Source organism: Electrona antarctica, assembly GCF_951216825.1.
Source record: "Electrona antarctica genome assembly, chromosome: 21".
NCBI classification, from domain to species: domain Eukaryota; kingdom Metazoa; phylum Chordata; class Actinopteri; order Myctophiformes; family Myctophidae; genus Electrona; species Electrona antarctica.
The window spans coordinates 27,497,544-27,504,222 of record NC_136802.1 but is presented as its reverse complement, the minus strand read 5'-3'; positions in this window follow the sequence as shown (position 1 = coordinate 27,504,222).

Genomic DNA, 6,679 nt, shown 5'->3' with positions numbered 1-6,679 from the left:
ATTACACCCACTCTTTTACACCTGTAAACTTGTGATGAGACATTATAAAGTTGAAAATGAGCGAGAGTGAGAAAGAGGGGGGCGGGGGTTGGGGGGCAGGCAGGTGACAGTGTCACATGTAGAATGGAAAAGGCAAAGTTTGGGAATTTAGAGGTGGCAAAGAGATGGGGGATATTATTTATAGTATACGTGCGTCAGAGAGGTATACGTGGCAACCGTCAGATGTCTTGTTTGTGCAAGCAGCGACTACAGTCCCTATACCGAGATGTCAGTGTTTTGCTGTTACCGTGGTAACAAGTGTGTTAGGTGAAAATAAATAAATAAATTAAAAAGGTACAATAAATGAAATGCTGGCCCAAGGGAAGAGACTCTAAATACAGTCGCGAAATACTGCCATATGTGCTTTGCTTTTTTCCTCACCCCCTAGCCACCCCCACTGCAGTGTGTCAGAACACTCTCTCTGACACAGTGTCTCAGGTACATATCCGCACTCTTTTCATGCCTTACTCGCCTTTTCCAGCATTAATCGTGTTCACCTTCTGTCCTCTCTCTACAGACGTGATTTGAATTCTGAGCGGAGGGAGGGAGAAGAAAAACATGCTCAAAGAGCGTGTCAGACTGGCGCAGGTTTTGCTTAACCAATTCAGGCCTGACATCGAAATTAAAAAAAAAAAGTTTTCTAAATCATGACAATTTTCGGAAAGATTTGAGGCACATTTTAACGATTTTTCAAAAATAGCAGACCTACAAGTTCATAGCGCGCCACTCGGTGGCGTGCTATGAGCTTGTAGATCTGCTATTTTTCAATAGCTAAATTATAACAATGTTTAAAACACCAAAAGGGGTTCCCGCCCCAAAATGGGTTAATGGTTAATGTGGTTAAACGCTAACGTGACATGGATGCGTTCCAGGTCTCAATGGATTAATGGTCCAATTATTTTGTAAATAGATAAAAGTGTTGAGAAACACAACTCAACTTTTATATCCCCGAGAGTCACAGCACAGGCATCAGTTGTGTTATTTAATTCAGCCGTCACCACTTAATGCGGTCCTTTGTTTGTTGAGGCAATGTTTTTAGGAGCCCCTTGTTTTGTGGTTTCTCTCCCATTTTTAGCTCACCTGAAAAAAATCCTGACGTTTTCTTATCCTGCTGGGTTTTTTATAATTGAATGATTGGATTTGATATTGCGGCAGATATATTTTATAACTGAAGGTGCTAATAGACCATATTTTGTGGAAATATCTCCCCTAAAAGTCTTGTTTTTCTTTATTTGTGTTTGTTCAATGTCTTTTTGAAGCTTTTTACCTTAAACTTTCTTGCGCTCTGCAAGTCTCCAAAGCAGTGTTCTAAAACTGAATTCAGAGGTCTGTTATTTCTTGATAATGACTGCTCCGCTCTATAACAGACCGCTGCCTAATCAAACCATCTGAGCACCAGCTGCGCCCCGCTTGATTTACTGCAGTTTCCAACATGACTCTCTTGAATAGTTTTCATTTAGTTTTAGTCACATTTTAGTCACCTGGAATGTTTTAGTGTTAGTCTAGTTTTAGCTAACTAAATCTAACTAAATTGATTTAGTCGACTAAAATGTATTTCGGCGGGCCTTGATGCCGTCGTAATAACAGATTTTACGCTTGCTGAAAATAGCTCACAACTACAAGTAGATCAGCTATTTTCAGCATGCAACCAGGTGTAAAATGACTTATACTGAATCTCTTGTCCACTAGTCCTTTCCTAACATTTTAGTCTAGTTTTGATTTGCTGACAAAATTGTCAATATACAGTATTTAGCCTTAGTTTTAGTCAACATAGCTTTAGTTTTCATTTAGCTTTACCATTTAGTTTTCGTCAGTGAAAAAAAGTTAGTCGACAAACATTGTCATATAGTATTAGTCAACACTGTTTGGGAACCACTGCTCTCTAGATCATGAATCTACAGTACATTATGCCCCAAAGGTAGCTTTTGTTCCTGAGCTGATTAGTAAGAGATAATGGGATACAACATTGTGTCTAGTTGCAGGCTGTCTCTATAGCAGATAAACAGCTTTCTTTGTAACCGTCATTGTGTTCCTATTATAGTCCAATGATGGCCTCTAAGAAAAGTACAACTTATAGTTGTCAACAGTGCTCTGTCTATGCAGCTAATAGGAGATGTGTTGTGCGACACACGTGCGTGCGTGCGTGCGTGCGTGCGAGCGTGCTCAATATTCTCTCTGCCCTGTCCTTCGACAGCTCCTTTTAGCTCACCGCAGCATTCACATCAAAACAAAATTATACTAATTAGTACAAGTTCACTGCACAGGATTGATGAAGGTCTCTCTCTCTCTCTGTGTGTGGTGTGGTGTGGTGTGGTGTGGTGTGGTGTGGTGTGGTGTGTGTGTGTGTGTGTGTGCGCGCGCGTGCGTGCGTGCGTGCGTGCGTGCGTGCGTGCGTGCGTGCGTGCGTGCGTGCGTGCGTGCGTGCGTGCGTGCGTGCGTGCGTGCGTATGCATAAGCAGCTCCAATGGCTCAACACACTGAAGTGTTAGACTTGTCTCCTCATACAACATTTATCTCCCAGAGAGTGAATGTGTTTATACTCTGAATGACTGGAACCTATTGGGGGGAAAACCAGGCACAGATCCCACAAAGCTACTTACAAAGATTGCTTTTTTGAACGCATGCAGTGTCTAGTTTTACACTATCGTCCCGTCGGGGGCGACAACATGGAGGAAGAGAACATTAAGCGAGATAATAAGCCAGAACCTAGCGCTGGACTTGACATATCACTAGTTCAGGTAGCACCACTACCTGGAGGCGTAATGCAAGGACCTGGACTTGACATATCACTAGTTCAGGTAGCACCACTACCTGGAGGCGTAATGCAAGGACCTGCCTATCTCCATCGATCTACATTTAAGCTCTTAATGCCTATAGCACCAGCTAGCCTTCTCTGGAAGCACCTCAGTGGATTGAGAACACATTGCTGTGATAGCAGTGGTGAAAACAGCCCACGGTCTTACACATACTGTGCCGTGCTCTTGTCAGTCGTGAGAGTGGCGCTCGCCTCGCACAAACACACTGATGATTATCAGCGAGAGGGGTAAAGCTTCCAAGTAGCTCAGTAGGCTATATAATGGCCGTTTGCAGCGTCAGGGATTCCGAGTGATGTTCTGATCCCCGGTGTGGTTAACGCGATGGGGAAAGACGCTGACTTGGCGTAGAGAGAGAGTACGACAGGTACAGTACGGGTTGCTGGGGAGCGTGAAAGATGCGATTTCAGTGCTCAAAACCACTTGAAACCCTCTGTCTGGGGGCGAACATTCTGCGACGATAGCCAATCTATAAGCTCACAACGCATCGCAATGCAATGTGTTGAGAGCTTGTATAGGGTACAGGCTTTAGTTTAGTCCTTAAACCGGAAACCTAACCGCAAGCGCGGGCCGCAGCGCATGTTCGACCACTTGATCGACCGTTGTTTCCGCATTTTGGACCTTCGGTGTGTCTAATCTGCCGTGTGCATCCCTGTAGATCGTCAATTTCTGGCACAGAGAGATGTGATGTACAGTAGAGGTAAATACTATAGTCAGTGCAGGTGTAGTAGGCTACCGCTAAATACGTCGTACATCGTGTCAAAGGTTTTTGGGAAAAAAGCATATAACGTCTGTTAATCATTTCATCCATTGACCAGGAAGTGCAAGGAATAATTATGGTATATACAGTCTGAAAAAAACCTGGACTACAGCATTGACTAGTGGACCTAGCATAGAGCCCTGGAGGATCTCGGTCAACTACAGGCATACAGGGTTTAAATTGTAAAAAATTAGCAGAGAGGCATGTAAACCAAGCAACGTACTTCTACAGTACAGAAAACAGCAGCAAGGGACAATTGCTTTCGGGGGGAATTCTCCGCTCCTTCTGAGCATCGGCATTTAAAGTTGACTTTGTAGGCTACTTTAGGAAAAGGGTTTTCAAATCTTAAACCTCAACACCCTGACACGGCACCCTGAGGCATGCTCACTCTGAAGACTCTTCCTAAGAGTTTTTCTCTTAGGGTCTCCCTGCTCGGCACAGTCTCTGTTTTAATGAACCAAAGCCGAAAAGTCAGGGTCTCCGTGCAATTTGCTGCTTATTATCTCCATTCCAGTGAGCTTGCCTGTATATGGCTCCTGAACTCAGACGAGCTCCTCAGAATGCTGACTTACAAAGCACAAGGTTCTGCAAATTGAAGATCGTCGCAGAGGATTATAGCCGCTATCTTCAAGACACAGTGCAACAGCTTATTTGTCTGAGCCTCTGAGCGTGATGATTACGTGGTTTGTCTGAGATAATTTCAAATTTGTCTAGTCACTGACAAGAGAGGAATGTCTTTTGACATGGGTTCTCAACATGGGGTCTGAGTACCCCCAGCAGGATTGATAGTTAACAACCAAATGGACCCTACAGGTGTTTAACTTCCACAAATGGAACCGGATGGTATAGGAAATTTGTATCTATATATCTGATGTTTTATATTGTATGTACCAAATATCCCAGAGAGGATGTGTCTTGCGGTTGATCTATGTGTTGTCAAAATATAGAATCGGCCTTGTGAATGTATAATTCACTTACTAGGATGTACACATTAGTAATTCATTTAACCATAGGGTGACGCAAACATGTCAGACTAGATGGCCACACACACACACACACACACACACACACACACACACACACACACACACACACACACACACACACACACACACACACACACACACACACACACACACACACACACACACACACACACACACACACACACACACACACACACACACACACACACACACACACACACACACACACGTTACAGTATATTCAAAACTATATAGGGGCAGTGCAAATGACCATCGGACAGTCACATGCCCGAACTGTCATCCTTGAGTAAGCTGTTCAACTCCGTTTACTTTTGTTTAACTCAATGTGACTCCTTAGCAACTAATAAAGAGACTTGCTGAGTAATATACAACGCTTCCTGAAGCCTCCTTCAGGAACCCCTACAATGGACCACTACAGGTCAATTTGGTTCTATTTCTACGTTCTCATTAACAGATCAAATGGAAATAGGGGCCAGTGGCTATCCAACAGGGGGTCATTTAAATTAAAAAGATTGAGAACAGATAGTACAGTATATGACATGCTTCTGATAGCACCAAAGAACCATACTGTAGCATTCCAATAGTGATATTATTGACTGACAACATGTGCTTGGACATCAAAAGTATCCATACATATTTTTAGACTCAAATTCTTCACATGGCAATGAATTGGAAAACTTCCTACTACTTCTGTAGGTATTCTGTGCTCTGACCACCTTTGTGCGTTAATCTATAGTCATCTCTCCATCTACGTAGCCTAGATTCTACGGTATAAAGAGTTATACAAATAAAAGTTCACTCGATGTGTTTGCTAAATGTAATAGTTCGTTTACACTCCATTTTACACGTCCAGCCTTCATCAGTGTGTGCCACACTATAATGAAGTAAACAGATCTTCTACTGAGTGCAACCCTCGCTTTGCATTATGAATTGGGACAAGTGTGGTGATTACTTATACTAGATTTTGATTCCATTGCCAATTTCACCTCTCTTGACTGCAATAGTCAACTGATATATTTCATAATGTGGAAAGATAATTATGACCAAGCCCAACCTTCTAACACATTGTAAAATGTCAGCGTCGGGAATGAAGAAAAGCTGACCTTTCGAGGGTACACGACTTATAATGTAGAAGATATACTGACATCGTGTAGGAAATCTTTTAAATGTCAGAAATGGCTGTTGGCCATCTTACAAAAAATGCACTACGCCTTTGTACGTACATACGTATGCATGTCTGAAATCCATGAAACTCGAGAACCTTTTAGAACTTTGTAGAATTTGTTTGTTATTACAAAACATATAGGCCTACATTAACTACTTTAAGCCCTATTATGTACAAACCGGGAGGCTATTTGAATGGGACGTTGCGCATCATGAGTACTTTTACTTTTAGCTTTGATTATTTTGATTTAGTATATTTTTGAGGCCAATACTTTTGTACTTTTAAGGTAAGGACATAAAACACAGTTTAAGACTTACTGAAAATAGCAGATATACAAGCTCGCACAACACGTGAGCTTGTAGATCTACTCTTTTCACTAGTTTGGGTCCTATAGGCAAACGTCTAATTTCTCTTTTGGGTCTTGAGCTAAAATGTTTGGGAACAGTGTTGATTTTTACAGCAAATGTAGATTTGAGTTTTAGTCATAGTCTCTTGAATAGTTTTCATTTAGTCGGCGGCCAATTGCATATAATCTTGGGAATGTTTGAGAACGACAGAAACATGGATTTAGAAGGCATTTGTAGAATCGTCCTCAGGTCTGAATGGGTTAAGATGCTCTCTGAGTTAGACTATAAATGAGGCAGCACGACGCAGAAACCCACATGGCGGTCCAAGAGCGGGCCCAAAGGCAGCAGCAACACATGTGCATTTCAGTCCAACTGAAGAACAAGACTCTGAACTACATAGAAAGTCGGAAGGTGAGGTGGTGGAGGCAAAGCTCTGGCTGCCAGCAGCATTATCGGTGTAGCAGAGATCACGTCTCTGTAAGAAGAGGGACATTTAAATGAGTCCACCTCGATGTGAGTGAGTCAGAATGGTGTGACTCAGGGACTGC